Here is a 26,579-nt window from a genome sequence, read left to right on the forward strand (position 1 = left end):
CTTTGGAGTTTAAGGGAAAAACAGTGATACATCAAAATGTGTTGCCACCCAGTCAATGGCAAATACATTTAAGAATTCAAATTTTGCCTAGTTATGTCAAATTTGTTGACATTAATAGACAATATTTCTGGCATGAGATAAACTAGACACACACACACACACGTCAGACTTGTTTTTAGTTGAATTTTATAGTCACGCATCAAAATGTTTATAGGGATGTCCTTAATTTGATCACATGATCAGAAATGGGCCCACTCAAATATATTATTTATAAGGATATTGCCAAAATAAACAAAAATGTACGTTTTCGACTAGAAAAACATCATGATCGTGATTATGTCTTCAGTATGGACATATAGTTCATTTGGTTAAGCCAGTACGTTGCAGAGAAATCAGAACATCCTCAAAATCAGGTGTCTTGGACTAGAGTTGCATCCATAAATATATGATCTGGTCATTCCTAAACGTTAATGAATATAGCTTCAGAGGGCCATCCAACATCTGGCCAAATTTAGCATACAATTGTTAAACTGAGCCCAGATGAGTGATTTACTGTCCCTAAGGGCATGGATTCTTTTTTTTTTCAGTTTTAAAGTTTATTCAGGATAGATGTGCTGACCAAATGTTATATGCTCAGATGAAATTGGTTCAAGGATGGCCCCTGGAAACGATCCCTGAATCACAAGTTTAAGCCAAGATGGCTGACTTATTGAGTCTTTTTGAGCATGTGTATTTGTGACTTTGCTAAGGATACATGTTGCAGTGATTCTTTTGCCTGATTTTGGCTTGGGCAGCCTGGGTTCGATTCCCACTCAGTGGAATATGATTGTGAGTGGTTGTCTGTTTCATCGTGCCCAGCGATTGGCTGGAAAACAATTCGGGTTCTGCCCTACTGTGGTTGGCTGGGATAAGCTCCAGTAACCTCCCGTGACCCACGTGAGGAGAAGTTGTACGGAAGATGATGAACTCAGGATGAACATCTCAATCAAATGAGGCTCAGTGAAACCTTTTTTTAGTGGGGTTTTGTGAAAATTTCATCACAATGAAAGACAATCCTTTCAATTTAGCATTCAAACATTCACGGTCCAACCATATCGCCCTTTTCAGCGGATTTATGGACATTACAGTGTATGGATAGAGATGTGTGTACTTGTGATTGCCCTGTCACCCGGCAGCGACGGCCGCTCAGATAGTGGAAGGGAAAATCGCACTGACAGAGAACAGAGATGTAATTAACCCTGCGGGATATACCGCCGCCCTCCTCATCCTATTTCCTGCAACACAGCCGTGCCACACACACACTCACGCTCACATACTCGTCAGTATTCTCCACCATCAGCATTCCCTGGTGATTTCTTCTCCCGTGTGCTTGCTCTCCCTTATTTACAACAGCCATGCTCCTTTCTCCTTCCCTGCTTTCGTGCCCTGACAACATTCAAATGCTTCAACAAGGATGATTCGACTTTGGTTGGAGGTTTACTGCCCTATTGTTCTAATTTGTTCTGAGTTAGCATGATTGCAACAAGAATAAAGAACACTAAAAAAGGTCTGAAATAGTACATTTTAGTATTACATGTGAGAGAAACCAAGAATTGTGAGTTTGTTTATGTGATGAATCAGTTGGTCTTAGTGAAATGTTTATCAGTAGTTGTGTGATAGATTAAAGAATGTGTGAGTGAAAAACATTTCTGTATCCTTGTGTGCATATTTAAAAAAAACCCTCACAATTATGTTTCATTATTGCACGTGACAGCATTTTAGGAATTAGCTGAGACATTATAGTCTACACTGTTCATTGTGAAACCAGATTGTGCTTATGATTACTGGATGAAAAGCTCGTAAAAATGCTCATTTACGCTTGTTTGATTAACCGACTGACTGATTGTCGGGTTTAAATATTTTAATTTTTTTGTAGAAAAGCTTGTATTGTAGTTGCTGATGAGACGCCACATCTCGCTCATTAACATGAGCGAGATGACTTGCCGCTGAGATCTGGCCCACACAAAAAGACGGAGTCTATACTAATGCTGGAAGTGAGCTTTTTTTTAAGTTAAAGAATAGAGACATTTAGAAAATACCCTGTGTATAACTCACATTTATACTCCACAATGGTGTTACAAATAGTGATTTTATCAGTTGACCTGATGTCCGGTTTGTGTGTTAGATGAAAGCAGACTTGGGGACAAGTTGTGTCAGCATCCTTTAGAATACGCCAATAAAAGCAAACAACATGTAACTCATCTTCTTCACAATTTCTTTCTTTAAAGTGTTTTGTGAAACGCACTTCAAAGTCATTTGAAAACTTGTTGTGCTATTGGAACTCGAAACGTAATGGCACATACACTTATTGTAGTCTGTCGAGTACATGTACTTGATACATTTCTGCATTTTACAACTACCAGAAATTCCAATATATCAATTATAACTATATAAATATAAATTTGACTATATGTGAAAACTACGTGTTCGTGTGCAGTCTTGTGAGTCATGAACGTCGGCTCTCGCACGACCTGTGCACTGACTCATCGCTGGACTCAAGCCGGTGTTGAGGCTCACACTCCACAGGGAGAAAGCAAACACACCAGGATGCAGAAAAGGAATTGGGCCAAGTGAAGTCTAATATTGCGTGTAACTTCATGTGGATGAATACATGCTATCTATGGGTATTCGTCTGTGTGTTTGTGATTGGTTGTCAACCAATTTAGGGTATACCTGCCTTCTGCCCATTGTTTGCTGTGAGTACATTTTCAATTTTATAATTGTAAATAAATTACACTTCCTCATTATATTTCCTTTTGAGAAAAAGCTACATGCAAAATGAATGGGTGCATCTGTAGCTAAGTAGAGTAGCCAAAGTAAGAAAATGTTGACCCTAAGCCATACAAAGGACTAAAAACTAAAGTGTCTCTCAAAGACATTTTTCTTTTTGAAATAACTTTGACCTCAGATACTTTACTTATACTAATTTAGCAGCTATCAACCATCTAAGTATAACATGGAATCCCACCTGCTGTCCCTTACCACAATTCTTGAACGGGAATGCCTTTTCTTCCATTTTCTCCACAAGAACACTATTGATTTTGAAGTAAATTTGATCCAAGACGCGCTCGTAAATGGCATTGTGGGAGCAGATGCATACCCTTTATCAATGCACACAAACAGAGACTCACACAAATGTGATTCCTGCTGATAAAACTTTGATGAGAATGACCTTTGTTAATATAGGTGAAATAGTTTTAAATTAAAAGATTTGGAGATGGTGGTGTCCCTTGAGATTTTTTCAATGCAAAAAGTGTGCCACAGCTCAAAAAGGCTGGGAAACATTGCACTAGTGTGCACGCACACAAGATAGGAGCAACTGGGACACATACATGCAAACCACACATGCACACACACTACCCTTGCAGCCTCAGTAAATGACGTGTGCTTCCTTACATTTTATTCCATCTCTTATTTCACTTTTATTTCATTTTACGATGCCCTCAATTATTCATCTTCCCTCTTTCTTTCTCGTCCGATTTTTTTTTTTACATCTGGTGGAGCTGATGTTTAATTCACTTCTTCCTCTTCTCCTTCTTCTTTATCATCCGTTACTGCTGCTCGATCTTAATTGCTTTTTAACAGCGCTTAAGTGCACCCACGTGCACATACACAGCCCACCCAACCTTGCCTTTCCTTTGTCGTTAGAGCACACCGTACACGTTTGATAACATTAGCATCAGCCAATGAGCCAAAGCGTGTGTGTGTTTGTCTTTCTCATGCATTTGAAAGCCATTGTGGGGCTTGAAGGCCGTAAATGTTGAACGGTCGATGAAAACAAGAGTAACGTGTAGAGTACAGGTGTCAAACCAATGGCCCAGGGGCCAGATCAAGTTTAAATTTTGTGTGATCAGCAAAAGAAAATCATGAGCATTGACTTTTTGCTAAAATTTCCAGACGGCCATTAAGAAACTTTGAGAAATTCCAAGCTGTCTTTTTATATAACAAATCCTATATGTTTTTATATGCTTTTGATTTCACAACCAGGTATCATTCAATGTGTTGTGTAGTACCTCAAAGTGGGGGACCTAGGTTCAAATCCCTGTCGGTCCACCTGTGTGGAGTTTGCAAGCTCTCTCTGGGCCAGCGTGGGATTTCTCCGGGTACTCCGGTTTCCTCCCACATTCCAAAGAAATGCATGGTAAGCTGATTGGACAATACAAATTCCCCCTAGGTATGAATGTGAGCGTGAATGGTTGTTTGTCTTCTTGTGCCCTGCGATTGGCTGGCCACCAATTCAGGGTGTCACCCCACCTCTGGCCCAAAGTCAGCTGGGATAGGCTCCAGTACCCCCTCACAACCCAAATGAGGATAAAGTAGTTCAGAAAATGAGATGAGATTAATTTGAGTTGATCATACTTATGGGTTGCAGTCATCATGGCCCTCTGAGGGAAAATGATGAGGCATACATTAGAGCAGGGGTGTCCAAACTATTCCACAAGAGGCTGCAATGGGTGCAGGTTGTTGTCTCAACTAATCCAGCACAGACAGTTTAACCAATGAGGTTTCTTCTGAAACCAGCAGCATCAGCAATTAACTGATTACACTTTTAAGACACCAAATTGATGAAAATGTATCATTTTCAGTTGGAATGAACGAATGAGGACTCGTTGAGAAACCCATGCTGTCTCTCTCTCTCTCATAACTGACATACTCTACGTCTTGCTTTTGCAGGATTGTAGTAGCTCCCACATATTTGCCACTCATTCATGAGATCCACCACTAGCTTCACAGCAGAAACGGGTAGTAAAAATATATTTGCATAGTCAAAAGTCCCTCTTATTGTGCCATGTTACTACACTGAAGCCCCCATACATATGAATGCCTCCATTTTCCGACTATTCAATTTAAACCACAGTACTCCACACACTTGTGCAAGACAATAAATAAATAATAATAACCATAGTGACTTGCTCAAAGAAAAAATGCTCTGTGACAATAAGGGCATCATATAACAAAATATAACAACTCCTAGCGCCAGTTACTGATGACGCCACCACCTTAATAAGATCGAAAACAATACACAAGGACAAGAAATAATCCTCAAAGTGGAGAACGGAAGCTCAAAGGCAGGACAATGAAAGCTGCAAACTATTTAAAGAGGAAAATCAGTGTTGATTAAAGTGGAATATGTGAGTCAGTGCCGCTTACTTTCTGTGTTTTTGTGTATTCCCAGACAATGGAAGCCCCCCCGCCCTCCTCCATCATTAGCTGCATCCACTGAGCGCGACCTGGCTCGCCGTGCAAGCAGATGAGTCATTATCCAAATAAGCGGCGCGCTCAGTCAGCAGCGACTGCCACGCCGTTACTTCCTCTTCAATAAGAATCGGCGATGTGAGTGCTCCGCTCAGGCGGAAACACATGATCAGATTCCAGTGGAGGGGGAATAAATGAGTGAGAGAGAGAGAGAGCAAAAAAAACAAGCTTGGAGAACAAAACTTGGAAAGAACTGAAAAGCACAGATGAGAAATGCTAGAGACAGGAGAATTGAATGGGTGGGATGTTACAAGTGGGACTTCTAGCAAAAACACACAATTCAGTCATAAAATATGGATATATTGCTTCTCTAATCAGTAGAAACAATACAATTAGGTATGTAAGTAGTTTACCTCTACTGCATTTTACATGGTAGCACAGTGAAGAGTGGTTACTACGTCCACCTCACAGTTCTGAAATCGAGGTTTGAATCCCAATTTGGTCCTGTGTGGAGTTTGTAAGCTCTACTACCCACAATCCTATTTGATAAATTGAAGTTTTTTGGTTCTGATTGTCTTTACTTTTGTTTTTTTGTTGTTGCTGTTGGTGAATATTTTCTTTGTTCTACATTTTCCCCTATCCTTATATCTCAGAATTATTTTGTTACTTATTTGGTCAGCTCTGGTTTAAACACATTTATACAATGAGTGGATGAGTGAGTAAGTAAGTGAGTGGGCGAGTGAGTGAGTGAATGAGTGAGACTGAAAAAGGGGAGTTGATGCATGGAAGTACAGCCTGCAAACAAAACAAAAACAGTCTGGCGAGATGAAGAGAGGTTTTTGGAGGTTTTCTAGTATGTCCTCGGTTACTCTTGAGGGAATAAAAGTGTGAAGGTGACTACAGTTGCTACTAAAGGCACATGCCAAAGGTTTAGCCCAAAGGTGGCGAACACGTGGCTCTCGAACCGCATGCGGGTCTTGGCCAAAATGAATGTGGCTCTTTGCTTTTTAACCAAAAAATGGCTGTGGGTTATGACCTACTGATTCTCATGCATGCGTTTACATGTGCTTCTATATATACATATATGTATGCGTATGTGTATATATATATTTCAATACGGTTACTTATTTATATATTTATTCATGTATTTATTTATTAACTTGCTGTTAACTACCTATTTGTGTAAAATGCCTTTCCTATTTCTGCATCCTCACCTTTTTGCTACTGCGACAAAGAAATTTCCTGAATACGGGATGAATAAAGTTATCCAATCCGATCATATTTTGTATATATTGTCTCTTTGTCTCATTTCATGTTTCTTCAATAGAGCCTCGCATGGCTCTTGCACCAGCAATTAAGGAAAACTAAGATTTCTTTTCAAGGGGAACTTGGTGTGTTGCACATCTAAAAGCTACAGTACATAGTTTAACATCTAACACAGCAACCTGACAGCTGAAAGCAAACGCCTTTCTGAATGTTAAGATGAAAATGTTCAAAGGACTGACGAGGTATCTTGTGCCGACATCAGAGCGAAACACGATGAATGTTGAATGTTTCCTGGCCCGCCAAGTCACTTTTTTGGCAGCCGCGACGTAGAGGAAAACGTGAAAGCTTTGCCGCGGGAAATGCATTGCAATGTAAAGGGAATTTTTGAAATGGAGTGGGATGTGGCTGGGGATACGGTGCATGCAAATTTGTCGTAGTTCCGGTGGACCCTAAAATGGATAGGTTTCCGCATGCTGACATTCCAAAAATTTGATTTCTAATGTAGGAGTTGTTCAAGCGGAATGATGGAAACGCTTTTTGTTCTAGGAATGGAAATCGAGGAATACATGAGTAGCAACTCTTCTAGGCGGCAAATAGAAGTTGGCCTTCATCTTCCCCGGCAAAGTTGTTTCCATTTTTTTTTAAACGCATCACTCAGCAGTAAAAGGTGGTAAAAAAAGGATAACAGGTTACGCTAAAATTTGCTGACTTTAGGCTGAACAGTTAACAAATACATCAAGTGTGCTCGCTTTTTGCTATATGAAACCAACGAAAAGTTACTACAAGTCTATTTCTTAATACATTCCTTTTGACTTTACTTTGTACTTTATTCTTTTTACTTTAATGACGAGTGATGAGTATGTTAATACTTGAGTCCCCTTTTTTCTGTTTATGTTTCATATGTACTGTTAACGGATGCACTTTTTTATTTGTATCGCATCTTGTGCTGACCTGGCCCATCTGTCAAGTTTTTTAAGTCAATGTGGCCCCCGGGTCCACAAATTTGCCCACCCCTGGGTTAGCATGTCAGGCTCACAGTTCTGTTATCGAGGCTTCGATTTGCATGTTCTTCCCGGGCTTGTGTGGGTTTTCTCCTGCTACTCTGGTTTCCTCCCCTATCCCAAAAACATGCATGGTAGGCTGGTTAAGCTCACTGAATTGCCCCTAGTTAAGAGTGTGAGCGTGAATTGTTGTCTGTCTGCTTGAGCCCTGCAATTCAGTTGTGAGGATAAGCGGCTCAGAAACTGAATTAATGAATGATTGCCTGCTATATAAAATGGCGATTGTTTTAGTTTTGCAGCCACAGTGAGCTCATATGGTGGGTAATGCGATAGTAATAGTTGTCATAAAGTTTGGGTGATGTTAAAATTGTTATGTAGCGTTTATATTAGTCTATTTTCCAAAGACAATACATAATGGTAGATTTCCATAAAAACAGCTTCAGTATTAATACATAGTCATCACAATCAAATTAGCAATAATGCTTAATTATTGGAAATATGAATAATTACTCAGTAAGTAATTGGCTGCCATTTACAGCAACATACATTCAAACCATTTTAACATGGGGGGCAGGGTGGGAGTGATCACTTGCTGCTACCCCCTCTCACTCAAAATGGACTGGACGTTTATTTTAGTTAAACTGAAGTATAACCATTCAATGGCAGCCCACCTAGTTCGAATGGATGACAGCAAAAGAAAAAAATGGTAATTGACTGTACAAATTGCACAAAATAACAGACAATGGCAAGTGAACTAATCACAAAATGTAACAAATTTGAATGAGGTACAAAACTACACGAAAATGACAAAGAAGAAGCAAAAAATCAACATATTATCAAAGTATGCATGTATAAAATTTTGTCTAAAATATAAATAATATATATTGAAATGGTTCCAGCATCCACCCAGCTCACCCCCTTCCCGCTAGCTGTCACTTTGACTATTTCCATCCGTCTGTTTATCTGTTTTGCCTCTTTGAGGTTGCCTTACTGTGTGTGACACTCATACACACACACACAAAATATAAACTCACGCACACGCTCACCCGCTTTCCTTCCCCGGTCTCCTGGGGGTGTTCTTACGCAGAATTGGGACAACGACGAGCAGATCAAACTTCACTCTGAGATCTTAGCCCCCCCTCCTTGTAAAACCCTGACACACATGTGAAGCTAATTGGCTTGTTGACAGTAAAATATTTAAAGCTAGAGATGAATTATATAAAAGGAGACATCGATTGTGTATTTGTGGCATGATTAATAAAACATTGACGTCCTGCACGCTTCTTATGTGTCTTACAGCAACAAACATATGGAAACATAACGACAGTCATGAGAGGAAAGGAAAAAATAAAGGCAGCAGGGTGCACTTAAGAAAGTGTTTCCTGGTCTAGGTCATGGTGTCACCGCCTGTTCACACTTTCGCACGTTTTCACACTCTGCTTGATGCGTTTTTTTATTTTTCTCACTTGGCTTTTGTTCTGTTTTGTCCGGAGTCCACTATTAACTGTGAGGCTGCATAAAGTACTCTATACAACTGCAATGTTTCCCCATTTTTAAATCTTAACTAGGGCCAAATTGCTGCTTTTTCTTCTTAGGCCAATACCAATTCCATTTTTTGGCAACTTTAATACCAAATATTGGCACAGAAAAACCCACAACATACTTCCTATGGCATACTTCCCCTCGCAAAAGATCTTAATAACTATAATCATTAAAAAAAATTACATTTGAGCTCTTAGAGTCGACCAAAAAACTAGAGGAGATGACCCAATATTATAGCACTATCACTAACAAAAGACAAAATGTGATATTCACATTAATACAGCTAATGTAGACATACCTGAGATATACATTGTATAAATTAGGATTTTTCTAAAAGTCACATTCCTTGCCATTTTTCTCCTAAACTCTGAAATGCAAGTAACAATTTTGCAATATTGCTAAATGACTAAAGCTGTTTCTTGACCAACTCTAAAGCGTATACAGCATCATCCAGCTCTCCGCACACTTGTCGTCAAAGCAGCACATCCACTATTGATGTGGAATGTTACCAGAGGTTTCATCACACAAAGAACATCAATGGCACAGCTTTCTACTTCAATGAGGCCTTTTCACACACTTTCTTTTACAACCAACTTACCTTATCTATCCCACTTTCTAATAGAAATACAAAATCTCACGACAACAGCTACACATCCTGTTCAACAGATAAATACAGTACTGTAACACAGCATAAAATATACTATTATAGAAACACAACAAAGTCAGCATACTATTTCTTAATCAGATTGTTCCAGTGACTGCATTGATTGGAAATTTACTGGAAAACATTTAACATAATAATCCTTACAGGGGCAGAATTTAGATCTTATCTGGTAGGAAGGATAAATACATCTGAAATCCTATTGGATGTGAACGCAAACTACATCACTCAACAAATTACCTCAAGTAGAACATATTTAAGTACATAACATAGTAAAAGATATGAAAATATAATGCCAGTAAGGGCAGATTTTTCTCCTCAGTGATGGTTCAAAAGATATTCCAGCCAATTCTCCAAAAAAAACTAAAGAAATACGTTTGGGGAGAAAAATACAATTGGGAAAAAATAGAATTAACAATATATAAATAGCATAAGCAAAGCAAGGACATTTTAAAGTCCCACAATCACTTGAACTCAGATTAAATTTCAAAATTATTTTCTTTGTTTTAATGAGGATAAGATGGACTGATAAGGGATGGATAGATTGAGTTACTTTATGAACATAATTCACCATATTCTTTAAATTTTCCATCTGTAAATGAAAACAAACATTCAAAATAAATATAAAATTGCAGGCGTTAGTCTTTTTATTAAAAACGTTGTGGAAAAAAGCTTCATCATCATCATCAATAAAATTGCATATTGATGTAAATATTGTTATTTGTATTTATTCATTTGCAAACTGGGGTGGTAGTGTGTAGAGGGGGATTATTAGTAATTCAGTAGGCCAAAAAATATGGGTCGCTCCGCTTGAGATCATATTGCCTTGAATATGGCCCACGAACCAAAACGAGTTTGACATGCCTGCACAAGAGGAAGCAGCATAAACCAACAGAACTGAAAAAAATCAATTGCAGTTCGTGATCAAACATCAATAAAATTAATTAACTACGAGATCTACATATTTCTCTCACCCAGCAACACACAAAGGGCTGAAACCTGATCGGATGTCAGCTCACACTCCCACCCAGACAATAGAGGAAAGAGCTAAAAGCAACCTAGGGAAAAGCAATCAAACGCTGAGAAAATACCTATTTGGGAGCAATCAGTGAATCAGAGAGTGGCAGAGCAGTTAAAAAAATATATAAATAAAAAAGATGCACGCACACATGCACTATAACAACTCATCTCTTGGTCTGTTTTCCTCACCTCCCACTCACTATCCTCCCTGGTTTGTTCTGGAACAGTTTTAATTAGCTGTGCTAGCCCGAGGTCAACCTCTGCTCCTCTGCGTGACAACACGAACACACATGCATGCGTGTTTATGACAAGCAACACTAATTTTTCTATTTGGCTCAGACCAATATGTCAGTTTTTGCCAGAAACAAATGTAAATCTGTCATACATTGCGTGTTATTGTCCATACAGTAGGTGTGTATGCATAGTGTGCACGTGAAGCCATAGAACTATAATGTGAACATAGACCACAGCCCCCCCACACTTTGTGGCGTTGGCGGCATTAAGAAAGACACAGAAAGCTGCATTGCAACCCACACACACACACAAACCCTTTCAAGTTGTGCAATGCTCTTCCAAATTGATGAATTTTTTAGTTGCTTGTAAAAATCATCAGTGAGAAAAATGTCTTTTTGTGTGCTGCGACAAGAAAAACAAAACCTCAGTGGAATTGTGATGACGTTTTTACAGCAAAGATGTATATTTGCCATTTGGTGCTGGGAATGTATTCATCCATGTCAGTTCTGCTCCAGTTAATACAATGCCAGAAGTATTGCAAAGTGGATTTCAGGACAAAGTTAGAATTTTAATCAAATTTGGGTTTGCATATGGCAAGAGTTTCCAATTAATAGTCTTAAAACAAGACTCATTGAGGTGTTTAGAACTTTACTAGGGTTCAAAGCCTTGGTTAAAGTTTCAAAATAGGGTTTTGGGGTTAGTATATCCGTGACCGGACGCTGGTCTTTTGGTCGCCAGTCTTTTGGTCGCCAGTCTTTTGGTCGCCGCTCTTTTGGTCCATGTTGGTCGCCGGTCTTTTGGTCGCCGTTAGGGTTACGGTTAAAGTTAGGGTTTAATATCTAAGTACACTTGACAACCCTAACCCTAACGGGGACCAACAGAGAGGCGACCAAAAGACCGGCGACCAAAAGACCAGCGACCAAAAGACCAGCGACCAAACATCCGAGCACTAGTGTATCTATTTATTGTGTGAAGTAATTGTTTCAAAACAATTTGGGGGTTCAGATTAGGATTATAAAAACTGCATTTGTGTTTAAGATTAAACATTTCAACTCTGGTTGAGGGCTAAGTAGAAAATTGCAAGGAAATGTTTGTAGTTTACAATGGTTAGTTAAAGACATGAATTGTTTTTTTTTATGAGTGATTTATTTAGGATTTCAAACTCAAATAGTATCAATTTTAAACTATGTTGACGAGTTGTTAAATTAATTCTCAAACCTGGGGTAGTTTTGAACCCATCCCATCATGTATATTTTTTGATAACAGCAAAGGAATGTATGTGATTAGCTGGCAACAAATTAAAAGGTGTCCTCTGCCTACAGCCGACAGTTATCTGGGATAGGCGGGATAGAAAATGAATGAATGAATTTTGGAACAAAATGGTGCATTTTGACGACAAGGTAAAATGTAACATGTTATTGTATATTTTTTTATCTGCGGATTTGATTTTAAAAAGATAAAAATGGCTACAAAAGAGAGCGTTGTATAAAATACACATGCATGTACATGCATTCAGAACATTTTAAAACTGGTTTGAATATTCAGAAGAGGTTAAAATAGGTTCCTCGAGGTATTGATGCGGAATTGAAGAAATAGCTGGAAAAGCGTTATTGATTCACGCTGGAATATGAAAGACTCCGAAGGTGGAGACCTTATCAATGAACTCAGAGAACACCCACATGGGTTGGGTGGTGGGTCGATACAGATTACCACTCAAATTAAAATGCAGGTCAGGAAAGAAGCAGGACAAGGGTCAGCGGCAGCCTACAGCCAATCGTTGGCCTCAATCTGACGCCCCCCGGACGGCAGGAAACTAAATGTCACCCTTTACATTTTATTACACACCAACAAGACTACAACGGACAAAGGATAATTGCTTATCTTTGGGAGAGTCGTGGGGGTGCTGGAGCCAATACTAAGGCTAACTATGGGCAGTAGTTAGCTGGGATAACAGCCTGATTTTGTTGCCAGCCAATCACAGAGCAAATAGAGACAGACAACAATTCAAACACTCTTAGCTTGGATCAATTTGAAGTGGTCAATCAACCTACAATGCGGGGTGTGGGAGGAAAGCGGAGACCCTAGAGAAAGCCCATGCAGGGATGGCGTGATCATGCAAAGGCCATACTGCAAAGTCAGAATCTGTGATGAAAATATTCATATTATAACTTTGTCATCTTTTACAATGAAATCCAGAAATGAACAATCCATAATCTTACCAAATTAAATACATTTACATTGAATTATATTTATCTCACTCTCTCTCTCTGAGAGAAATCTCTCCCCATTCCACCTGCCTCCCTCATTCCTCTTGCTTTCCCTCTTGTTTCTGAGTATGCGTGACATAATTTAAAATTGTTAAATTGTGTGTTTATGCGCGACTGAACTTATGTTTTTGTATTTTCTTTTATTCAATTTACTGACTTAATAAATCAGTTGATCTTTTTTTGCATATGATGCATCAATACATATTCTATATGAAATTGTTATACCTTTACAATTTTTAAGAATTTTTTTACAGGCTTATATTAAAAAATCATGGAACAAATTAAGCTAATTCTATATTAAATGTGTCTCTACTTATGGAAAATTTAAGTTACGAGTTACAAATTCATTTTAAAATCAGAAATACATTTAAAATACATTTAAATGAATTACACATTCATTTAAAAAATTAAATACCACCATTTGAGCAACCAAAAAATATTGAACATTTTTTTTGTTTATATACAATGAAGTAAATACTGCAACTTACATTATTAATTAACTTTGGCAAAATGGAGTATAATGTTAAATAGTGTTTTGATAATATTAAATAATAACCCAGACACCATAATGGAAAATAGGCCTACAAACAAAAAGTGATAAGAAACAGCAATGTGGATGGAGATGAAGGCGCTGATGAGTGGGTGTTGCGCATTCGATTTGTCGCCGTGTCAACTGTCAAGCATGACCTTAAAGGAGCCACTTTGTGTTGGACGAGACCGCTTAACATTTCGACGGCCCCCGTGTTTGTTCGCTGGGCCCAAATCAAAGCACTCCTCCTCGAGACGCATCCCTGCTGACGTCACATTATGAACCCAAAGCCTTGTTGATACAGCCTTGCACAAAACCCAACTAGCCTATTCAGTCATTGTTCAAGAAATGTTTATTTAAACATGGTTTAGAAATTCTTGACTTTGCTTTGCTGTCTTATTAAAATTAAAATTCTACTTAATTAGGTGAACTGGTGTATGAGTGGTTGGTGCTTTGGTTTCACAGTTCTGGGCTCGAAGGTTTTTACATACAGAATATGTACATTTGGTAAATTTGTCATGTAAATTACGTTGAAGACATGGAATCAACATAGGTGGACAATACATTTTTTGTCATGTTGTCCGTATTTGTATCCCAAATAAATGAAATAATGATGTTTTAATAAATCCAGCCTGTTTTTCATGTCTCCCTCCACCAATACACCTAAATCACACAATCAGGATCATTATCAAGTATCTGGACAGCTTGCTGATGAGTTGATCATTTGATTCAGCTGTGGTAGAGGATGGAGATGTGGAAAACAAACTGGATTGAGCCCCCCGAGGACCGGAGTTTGGAACCCCTGCTCTAAAGTATTGTTTTTTTCCCCCCATACTATTTAATTAAACATCCAACATTTAATCTAAAATGAGATTGCCACATTTCAGTGCCATTGGCAGAGCTAAATCTCCCGTTCAATATGACTGGGAGCAAAGGGAAACATCATAGCCTTCTGCCGATCCTTTCCTATTTAGAATGGTTTGGATGGTCAATGGCAGTCAATGAATGAAATGAGTCCTCAATATAGGGTCAATGGCTTTGGTGAAGGCATTCAGTTTCAGTAAATATGATGAAAAAACACGATTTCATATAATGAATGATGTAATGAGCAAATATCTGTTTTATTTTTATTTATTTGTTTTTGCTTTTCAGGTTGAGAATAACAAGTAAAATGTGTCGACAAGTTAGAAATGTATTATCAACCAGCTTTAATGAGTCATACATCAAATTAAAGGCCTTTATGTCCGCTTACTATCTATATCATTATTTTGTCATTATGGTCTCCTATGATGATGCAGTGAATGATAAATATATATTTTACTTGGAAATGTTAACGTTTGATGAGTCAAAAGGGTAAAAAGTTCATTGCTTCATTCAAATTTAGTCTTATCAGATTGATTGGCTTGTCTTTCTCCTCATATTTTTGGCATAAATGACATCATAAAAAAGATGTGAAGAGCCAAATAGAAGGTAGCATTATTAGTCATTGCAAGAGATTCCTGGAGAGTAGCATTTAATGATTTTTTTCTACAGCACGAGTGACAGCATGAAATTAGAATGCATTGTTTTACAACAAGCCTGCTTCTTTCTTCTTCCAAATCGCGTATGAGTAGTTTGTCTTCTTGTCAAAAATAAATTAAAACGCTTTCTCCTGTCTCTCCAACTCCACTCGACACCCCCCTTTCTCCCTCAATCCCCCATTCATCCTTCGCCACACACGACAAATCCAAAAGTTGTATTGCCATGGCAACAGCTGCCGTTTGTGAAAATTAACAAAAAAAATGATGACAAATTGACACAATGTCACAAGGATAAAAAAAAGAAGGCAAAATGGGGTGAAACAGAAAAAGACCAACAGAAGAAAGCAAAGAGGAAAAAGAGGAGACAGGACAAAGAAAGACAAACAGGTCGCGGGCAGGCAAATAGACATGTTGCCATGGTAACAGTGACAAAGGAGAGTTGGTGGAAAAAGAGAAGCATGCCGTCACCATGGTAATGCAAGAATCCTGACCAGGGATGTAAGTGAGTCCTAAACACACAAAAATAAAAGGTCTTTCCTCCTATTGCAAGGAAGGTACCATGCAAAAACTTCTAGATATTGTTGGGTGTGGATTGCAAACCTCTTTGAAACTGTAATCCTGATCCCAATGTGAAACTAAAACATCCATTTGTTCATTTCAAATCTGATCCAATTTGAAACTCTAATTTGAATCGATAATCCATGTTTTCTTTAGTTTAGTTTGTACACATTATAATGGATTCAGACACAGACTTCCATATATAACACGTTGGGTTTGGATTTAAACTTAATTTGAAACCCGTTTTACACAAACTGCATTCAGACTTGAATTAAATCCCCAATTGGACATCCCATAGCCATGAACTATGATTTGAAATGCTAATTTATACTCTTGAAACTGTATTTTACAAGAATATATCAGCTTTAGACTTTATTGCTTTAAACTTGAAGCCTTCAATCTAAATCTGGTTCGAAACACACTAAGACTTGTTTGAAACCACAACCCAGGCTTGAAATCTTAACTTGAACATTTAATAAAGGTTCTAAATCCTACTTTGAAGCCTGAACCCCTGAGTGAAAGCTTTTCTCAGGCTTTGAAAACCTACTCTGAAACCTTCCCATCTTTTCATTCAGGTATTAAATTGTGGTTTCAGGCAGACGTTGTGAACGGTCGCCGCAGTGTGCGTCAGCATGTGCGATCTGGGCTATTATCGCTGGTATCAGACGCAGCTCGCTTCCAAGGTGGCGGCGATGGGACCATTTTTGGAAAAGTGTGTGTGTGTATTAGTGCAAAGACAAAGACGGTGAACCGAGATAAGACCTCGGCGGGCTCGCTTATCACAGGCTGCTAATTACTCATCGGCGAACACGCTTGGCAACGTCGTGGCATCGCCCCCGCATTGTGAGGAAGAAAATGTCCTCGGGCAAAAAACAGAATGGAATTAGTGGATTTGTCCATTTGGCGGCATTAAATTAGGAAGCGGAGGGGTGAACTGAATTGGGTTTGTGCACAGCAGGCGGTATAAATCGCGCATTGACAGGCCAAAGAAACATGACTAAATTTTGATTGTTTTTTTTGGCTATCTCATAAAACGCAGCTGTAGTTGGTGTGACATGTTAAAGTCTTTAATTTACACCCCATTAACGATCATATGTTGGAGATGTGCAACTAGTTTTGACTGGATATATATATCGATATTCGATTATTGATGCCTTGATGCGTGTATCTGGACACCAGGACGGGAGATCTTATTCATATCAGTAAAGTTGGATCGAGGAAGCAACAACAAATCACTATTGTGATTATTTCTGGCTGTGTTTCAAGGTATGCGGGTTGTTGTAGAGGCCGGTTGAGTTTGTGATTTGCAATATATACTGTTTAGCGTGTGAGAAAGAAGATAATATTTAGTAATGTTTATCTAAATTTTGAAGTGTGAGCGTGAATGTGCGAGTCCCGGGTCATGGATATATATATATATGTAACATTCAGTACACTACCTTCGGCCGCCATTACCCCATATAGTGTCTATGACAGTTATCGAAAGAAATTTATGTTATCAATATTTCATTGTTTACCCAGTTGAATAGTTGAGAAGTTGTAAAAAGAAAAGATAACATAAATTATGACCGTATACTGAACGGGTGTAATTGTACATTAAGTTTTGGGTTCTAACATTTTTGCAAATATCTATATATATGTGGGTGTAATTATATAGTGTGGGTTTTTGTTCTAATGTGTTGATAAAGATATCAGTAAAGTTGGATTGAGGAAGCAACAATGAATCACTATTGTGATTATTTCTTCCTCGGTTTCAAGCTTAAATAGAGGGTACAACATTGACATGGCAGAAGTCAGAAGTCTTGTATACCGCAACAATAACCCACATATTGGCTTCACCAACATGGCCTGTAAACCTCATGGCACTGCCCTTAACAGTGAGAAGTGAAGTAAAGTGTTGAAAGCCGAACACAAGTTAACACTCCATAAATTGAATGAATGAAACTCATTAAACTTGAACCTCCTTACCCTCCTCACTTAAAGTCCCACTATCACCTAAGGGGGTACTCTACTAAATTAAATAGATTGGACTTCTGTGAGCCACAACCCATAGTACTTTTTTTCTGTAAAATAAACAAAAAAAAGGCAGTTTCAAACCTAATTTCACTGATAGCAAGGAAGCGATAGGCAGTTACCAGAAGTGATGCAAACTATGGTAGGCTATTTCACACGCTGCACGCTGTTTATTTTCATTGCCGTGACATTTTTACTGGAAAAATGGTTAATACGTGTCGTGTAGGAAATTGCTTCAACATGAACACTGTCGATATAAACCTCTAATTTTTTTTCCATCTGACTGAACGGTGAGCTAAGTGGATTGAGCAAATCGAAGGAAGTGGACCAGCCGGTAACTAGCCTATTCAGTTGTTTTGTTCACATTATTTTACTGAAGACTGCTTTTCTTTATCTCATGGTGTCCGTCTCTATGTGTGCCTTACGGCTGACTGGCGACCAGTCTAGAGTGTCACCCAAAGTCACCTGGAATAAGTTCCAACACACCGCAACCCTGACAAGGATAAACTGATGAAACTGAATGAATGAATATATTTATTGGTTTCCCATTGAGTCAAACATCCACAGCCTGAATCCTTGGTTCCACTTACGCCATTGGTTTCAACTACACAGAGGTAATCCATTACAAACTATATTTATTCGACAAGAGGTTGTTGATAGGCAGGATTCTGTAAGTGCCTGCGCCCCGTCTGCGTCGTAAAATTCATGAATAGTTCTTTCAATTGGGTCATTTTTAGTGGTTTATGGTTCTTTTTAGGAATTTGGAATCTTACTCAATCACGGGAGTACAAAAATATATTTTTAGTATTGCAGATTTACAAAAAATAGTTACAAATCAGATTTATCTACGTAATTCTACGCGCAAAAAAAAGCATACGATGAAAATAGTCACAAAAATAAAATGAAAAACCTGATCGACAGCCTCCGGTGAATTATGCTTACTATGTTACCTTTATTGCCTAATTTCAATAGAGTGAGTCCTTACATTTATTTTTGAATACTCTTTGTAATCCATTCTTTTGCGATTAACTGGCCACCAATTCAGGATATCCCACACCTGGTGTTGGTTGGGATAAACTCCAGTACTATCCATAACCCTTGTGAGGATAATCGGTATGGAAAATAAATGTAGTGTGCCAAAACTTATAGTGGGTCATTAAAAGCCATTTTAATAGACTTAACCATGACCCTACTCTTTTATCCAGCCTCTATGTGTCAACAACTACAGTATCTTATCTATCATGCAGTCCCCAAAAAGCCTCTCTTGTCTTCCACCGGCATATTTAGCACCGCGCTGGGTCGTTAATGCGCGGCGCGCTCATAACGAGTATATTTCCCGCCGCATAATTGCAGCGTGCGGCAGATGGCCGTCGGCGAACTGGCTGGCAGTTAGGCCTAATAGCTATTTGCTATCCATGTAAAACAGGCCAGCGCTTGGCTGGCCAGCAGCTATAGCTTAAAATAGACAGATTTCCCGCGCGAGCGGACCACGACCATGATGCTGTACCGTACACGCGCCAGTCTCATTATCCTGCCATAAAAAAAAAATATCATAAAAAATCCGGGAAGAAAATGATTTCCTATTTTATGTCTGAGTGCACACGAGCAGAGGAAAAAAAAAAGGTGAATTTATGCAGGAGAAATTCTAACGGCTCTTCCTTGTGGAAAATAATTAGCCTGGTGAGCTTGAGTGCAGCAAACAGAAATGATTAATGAGCACGTGTCACATAACTGCGTTTCGGAAAGAGACAGAGAGTGTTTACAAGGCGGAAGAGACGCTTTTTTTTCTTTACCCGACGCGCTTTTATCTCCAGACTCACTGGGGGAAGAAGCGGGAAAGAGGAGGATATTCCTCGGCAAACGAGAAGACTAATTACTGGGGATTAAGCGCCAGTGTGGGGAATAGTCGGGAAATCTGGTGGAAAAAAAAAAAAACCTTTGTTCCCTGACACGTTGCTGCTAAGTCTGCAAACATGGCGGATTGTTCTCCCATCGAGGACAACTTTACAGACAAAACGAAGAGAAAGTGCCACTTTAGTTTTGCGACGTTTCAAAGCTTGTCTTGTGGGGAAGATTCCCTGACATGGCAAAGACATTCTGATGACAGTCAAAGAGGAAAATAAGAAGGCGAATGGCAACAAAATCTGGAAATCTGAAGAAAAAACACCTGGGAATAGAAAAACTTTTTAAAAAATACAGGCTATCTGAAACAATTTTAAAAGATTGGAGAAAAGAACGAAAATGAGTTCGAAAAACTCAATGGGAATGAGAAAACAACACACATTTAATGGAAAAACATGTTAATTAGAGAGAAAATGCTACGTAGTTGAGATAATTGAACAGTCTACCATCAGTAGACGGTAAAAGTTCCCGTCATCTGTCTTTTTCGCTTATTTTACTCCATTGATGGAGAAACCCAGCAGTAAGGTAATGGTTGTCAGAACCATGAGACTCTCTATCAATTCTCTTATAGCTCCTCCTTACCCTTTATCCCTCCACCCCAACCCCTCTACCATCATTTCTTAGTTAGAGGTCATGTGAGGTCTTGAGCTATGAATCGAAGAAACCAAGTCTTTTTCAAGACAGCATAAAAACAAAAATGAACCTTCCAGCTCCAAATCATATACAAAATTACAAATTCCAAACAGTTTTCCCGTTCAATTTGGTTAGGCACTTCACGTCCATTGCTGTTTTCCCGACAGACCTGATCTGGCAAAGTCGTTACATTTTCCATTATGTCTTGGCCTGTTTAATTAATTTCAACTGCACTACTTTCTTTTATACCCCGGAATTTTTCATTTCAAATTTTCTTTATTCACCCTCTTCCTCTGTTGCTACGGTAACACTATCTCTCTGTCTCTCTCTCTGTCTCTCGCTCTCTCCCGGCGGTACACCCCCACTTCCCCCTCTTTTCTCCAGCGGTCGGTTGCTATAGAAACACAGTTATTTAAAAGAAGAGCGAAGAAATTATTTTTTCTTAGTAGCTCCCCTCATTCAATGTCCTCCCACTTCCTTCTCCGAACACAAAAAAATGAAATCACCAAGCTACCTGGTGGGTGCTCTCTACGCCTTCAAGGCCAGCAGACAATAAGTCAGCCATCTTTTGTTACTTGCAATGCCATAACCTCAATCTGCTTACACCTATGATACATTATCACTTGGAAAAAGTGCCTTTTGGGGGATTCTTTTGTCCCTCTAGTACTTCCCTTGGGAGGAACAGAAATATGATGGTTATATTAACTCATTAACTGCCATTGTAAATGGCACCGGGAAGGTAGAGCAGTACAAATGGATGGGATGCCTACACGTAAGAAACTAATTTAAACTTACAGGATCAAGATGAAAAAAAACAGCATGATAGACTTTTATCATTTCCAATGGCACTGAAAGAGTTAAATAAGTTTGAGTACTGATGCCACATTGTAGCGCATTTTTGGACCAGTTTATATACATCGGTATCATGTCTTTTTAATGAAATATTGGATTAAGTGTCAAACTACAATATCACTGTTATAGGTGAGAGGGAAAACAACATTTTGTATTATTGTTCCTTATTATTATTAGTCTTATATTGTATTACGTCATAAAACTTAAGTCAAGATTCAGCATCAAAACTAAGGGGTTTTACTAAATACATAAGTCAAAATGCGTAGCATCACAAAATGACAAAGTATAGTATCCTATGGATACCTAAGTGTTGAATTGTGTACTGTTAGTTTTATTGTATTCATACTAGTGGTAAATACCGAATTTGTAACATGCTTTTTTCAGTTTCTGTCATTGTGATTAGCTGGTTGATATGATTTAATATCAATAATAGGGGTGAGACAAAATATGATATTCATATCATGAGAAATAAACTTAAAAAAAACCCATAAACTATATTTTTTTATACAAGATTGCTTAACATTGGAATACTAACATTAGGACTAAAACACTAATGTTGCAATACACAATAGTGATAAATCTCATATATTTTGAAATATTTTATCTATCAATGTATATCAACCCACGCAGAATTAATACTAGGATTGGGACTTGCGTATTGATATAAAAATACTAGTATATACTAATAATAGAAGTACTTTATTGGTGCAGTTGGCTTTCATGCAATCACTGGTCTTTTAAAAACTGATTAAATTTTTTTTGGTTATATACATTATTTCATATCTTTTCCTTGTTTAATTTTGAGGTCAAGGCCGGTCATTTTTTGCTTTGATCAATGTTCAATTTCAACTTTAAAAGGGCGGAACTTTTATCTGTGGACACGTCACATTACTTGAACGCTTTCACGAAATATCATCATCACATTTCAACAACCGAGGAGACGTTTAACAGCAGACTCGTTGCAATTGAATCAGCGGCGCCTAATCTTTTCTTGGCCTGCGGTCACGCTATCGTGCCGGCCGCAATTCAACATTTTACCACCTTGCGCTCGCTCCCCAACTTATTTCCTCTTATCTGTAATTCAACTGTTGCAAGCAAAGCCTTCGTTCTCCCCCCTTATTTTTTCTTTTTCTTCTTTCCGCTCTCTTGCCTCGTAAACGGCGACAGATGATGATGAGATTGGATAAAAGCTGGGATTGGTCGCCACCCACGCTGCATGTGTTTGAACGTGTATTTCAGGAAAAATAGTCAGTTTGGTTGAAATCGTGTCCTTATTTCCATTATGATTCAGAGACATGACGAATTAGATATTTTTTTTCTACCCTGCCACCGTGTAACTTAACAATATGATATAGCATTACATTAATATTTCCATCGTGTTTCAAGTCAAGATCCTGTGATCATTCCATATATAGAGCTAATACTATGCTTCAATATCTGAATAATGAAATTCCCATTCATTTAGTTGTACCACTAATACGATACACTAGCTTATTATCGATATTTTGCCCCATACTCAGTATTGATAGTGCTGTAAAAATATGATTCAGCACAATGTTAAGATAATAATGTTGCCATGCCTTGCTTTTTTACAATAAATTGCTTAACCCTTCCCCGTCTCTTTTGCCCATACAGTACCTTAAATATCAAATATGCAATTACTGATACAAGTACCTCAACACAATGATATAAAGCACAGTAGCATGATATCGAAATTTTTTTTTATCCTCCTTTCCGAACAGATCATGTATTGCGAACGAAAATCTTGCTTTGGCATTTGGCAATTCGTTTGTATGTATATTCTTAGTATCTAATTTTAAACATTAAACTATTGGAGATCGATTGTGGAACAATATCGATGGAACAATTAACACAGGGGTGTTCAAATATTTTCCTTCAGGATTGGTTTCAGAAAAATCCAACGTTCCAAAGGTGAATTTAAAAGCCTTTCCACTTTTGTTTGGTAAACTGAGAGCCACATGATGCCCATAGTTAGTTGGGTAGACTCTAGCTTGCCCCCATAAATGGTTTGTTAAATGAATTATAAAAGCTATTTTAGAGGCATTATGTGAACTGAGAACATACTTGTCAACCTCGGCCAATCACTCTCCTTATTAATGATTGCATTTCCCTTTATTATGAGATAATCAACCATACAAATACAACTCGGCACATATATACTTACATTGGGCGCACTTAGAAGTCTATTTTTAAATATTTTTTTTAATTTTCCCCAAAATAAACACAGTGCCCTTTTAGTCGGTGCGCCTTTGGTATGCCTAAATTCAAGATTCCATAGATGTTGCTGTATGACACTGATAGCTTGACTGTCTGGGTAAATTGCTTGCTGACATGCTATAACTATATAGTGAAAAGAGTCTGAAACGCATATATAATGCTCAAAGCATGGCAACATTAGCAATCGATGATGTTTTTGTCTGTCATCAGTGACTGAGACAATCCGGATTAGAGCCAAATTGGGGAAGACGAGATCGGTTTTCCAACAAAAGTACTTAAAAAAAAAGAATTCCCTTACAAAACTTGTTATATGCCAAACACAATTTGAAATGATTAAATAACGTATACAAGATGGTAAAAACGGATAGGGGTGCAGGTTGACAGGTATGTGAGAAGTGCAACACAGTATAGGCTGATTTTAAGCTTCCTGTGAATATACATAACATATTTAATTATATTTTCATAATTCGCAGCTGGCCAATAAAAACTGGACAGCAGTCTACTTTTAACCCTTGGGCCATATTTTACACACGTGATTTAATACATTGGATAGGACTGGATTGGGTGTCTATGACCCAGAATGACCAAGAAACAACTTTCACTGCCAAACCTCTCAATAGAATGTATATCTATTACCATCAATGGCAGGCAATGAGATAATAAACTGTATTGTGGACTACATATTTATTTTACACACATTCTTTCACTCTCTTTCAACACATTTCAACACACACTCGAATAAAATCATCTGATTGTAATCTTTAGAAGAAGGATAGCTACGATTGAACATCTGGTGCTAGTCGTTATTGGTCAAGATGTGTGCCTCAATGGATTTTCATGTGGGCGGTCCATTCAGACGGATAAGTGAGCACTGGGAGAAACACTTCAAAGATAGAGAGTTCTTTCTCTCACCCTTTTGCTTGATATCAGTGCTGTTAAAATGAAGGAAAAAATAAGCAGGGTGATTCAGTCTTTGTCATGTCTGTCTTTGATGCGACTGGCAGAAGGAAACATGAGTCTGTGGTTTTAAAACCACAACAAAGTGCAGCAGAATACCTTTGTCTCTGTGAAGGATAATATATGATCTACTAAAAAAAATGTATAGATGTGGGCAAAATATGTTTTTACCTATTCTGTCAATGACAGAAAAAGCCAGAAACATCATTGAAATACCTCGAAAAACATTTAAAAAAGTAACAGTTAACAAAAACAAGGCTTGAAAATTAAACAATCAAAATCATTGTTCTGGCATGATATTTTTGGCATGTCTTTTGTGGGGGTATGGTTTCCTGTTATCGTAAACAATGTTTTCCCTCCCTGTCAATGTCAGGGGAGATGTCCTGGTTAGTTTTTATTTTGTAAATTTTGTCACAGTTTGGGTTATTTATATGGCAATTTTTCATTAAAATCTTAATCTGTGCACCTGCACTTATCTCTAGTTTTTCTGCTTCTGCTAATGGGTTCGATTTTGCTTCCCAACCCAGCGCAGATCATGACACAAAATTAAAAGAAAAACATTTAAAAGACCTAAATAAGCAACTTAAATTGATACTTCATTGCACAGTATTTTAGGGCAATGACAGCAATGAAACAATTTGTTTAAAAAAAGACTTCTGCACCTAACAACTATTTTGCTACATTCATCAAGAGAACACAGCTTCAGTTATCTTATTTTTTTAAAGGGGCCTGTGCCATTTCAGAATAGTCTTGTACTTATAGAACCAATTACCTTTAGACGAATGGTCTCCAAAATATCCCACAAAGGGCCGCTGCGGGTGTGGGTTTTCATTCCAAACCCAGAAAGAGGACATTTTTTTTTCTCACCAATCTGTTGTCCTACAAGTGCAATAGGTAGGTTACAGTCAAGTGCTTCTTGTTTTCTGCAGAAATCTCATTGGTCAAAATGTCTGTGCTGGATTGGTTGGAGAAAAAAAAGCCTGCACCCACAACGGCCCTCGGGGACTGGTTTGGGGACCCCTGCTTTAGACCAAGCTTAGTGACACTAGGCAACATATTTCTCAGTTAAATGCATTAATAGTCTTGAGATTTTATTGGATTTTATATAGATCCAAAAAAGAAGCCGCCACAGTACATCCCTAAACCAAGACTCTTTCAAACATATGTATGTACCTATTTCCATTGTTATACTACCTTAATAGGAATCTCCAATACAACATCTGAATTTGACAGATTAATATCTGGACTCCACCATCTCATCGGCTGCCAGTGTGATTCTCAGAGTGATTCATTCAGTGTGAAAGGGGCCATTATCGCATGATCCGTCAAATCCTACAATGCATCTTTTCCTCATCGAGGCCTCAAACGCGGCGTGTGAAGACAAGGGCTTCGTCTCTGAGCTGTCGACACACATCAGTGTCTGTGGACCACCACCACCGCAGCCGGGGGGCCACGTTGGTGCGGACCCAGGTGGTGAGGCAGGTACAAGTGTGTGTAAACACACACATACACATCTCCATTGCATGCACTCATTTTTAAACCTCTGAATTCTCGCACACACGCAGGCGTCCACGTGATTTTACAACCACAGTGCTCGCATACATTTACACCCCGCCACCCCACAAAGACACATTAAATCTCATTATACTTGTATATTGAGAATAAAAAGGCATTCTATTCATTTCAATTCAGCACATCCACCACATTGATTGAAAAGATGCCCACACTTACACATTCACAACATATACACAGCTTATTTTTTGTGTAGGTTATAATAAAAGTCGGGTTGAACGCAATTTACCTTGATCACGATTGCATATTTGATTTTAGGCACATGGTGTTTGCAAGCCAAGCCATAAAATGGCTTGACTTGCGAGTTTCTTGAACTACGAGCAGCATCTTTGTCTGGAGATATGAGTGATGAAGGATTTCAGTGGGGAAGGATGCTTTGAGATATGAGTGAATTAAACTCTCAAATCACTGAAAAATACAAATGATACACAGTATGTAACAAAATAAAGAAGAAATAAGTATAAAATAATTTATGTTATTGCAAATACTGTGTTCCATCAGCAGGTATCTATTGTTGATTTCCAGGTAGGATCAATAAAAATACCATCCACTTTCACAACGAACAAAAAAAGCGACAAA

The 26,579-nt window shown here is 38.3% G+C and overlaps 1 protein-coding gene across 2 annotated transcripts in view; it reads right to left on the reverse strand.

Moving 5' to 3' along the window:
- kirrel1b (kirre like nephrin family adhesion molecule 1b) overlaps window positions 1-26,579 on the reverse strand; it is a 49,779-nt gene that overhangs the window by 22,847 nt on the left and 353 nt on the right. The gene's annotated exons all lie outside the window — the stretch shown is intronic.

This window comes from Stigmatopora nigra, chromosome 9 (assembly GCF_051989575.1).
Source record: "Stigmatopora nigra isolate UIUO_SnigA chromosome 9, RoL_Snig_1.1, whole genome shotgun sequence".
Lineage (NCBI taxonomy): Eukaryota > Metazoa > Chordata > Actinopteri > Syngnathiformes > Syngnathidae > Stigmatopora > Stigmatopora nigra.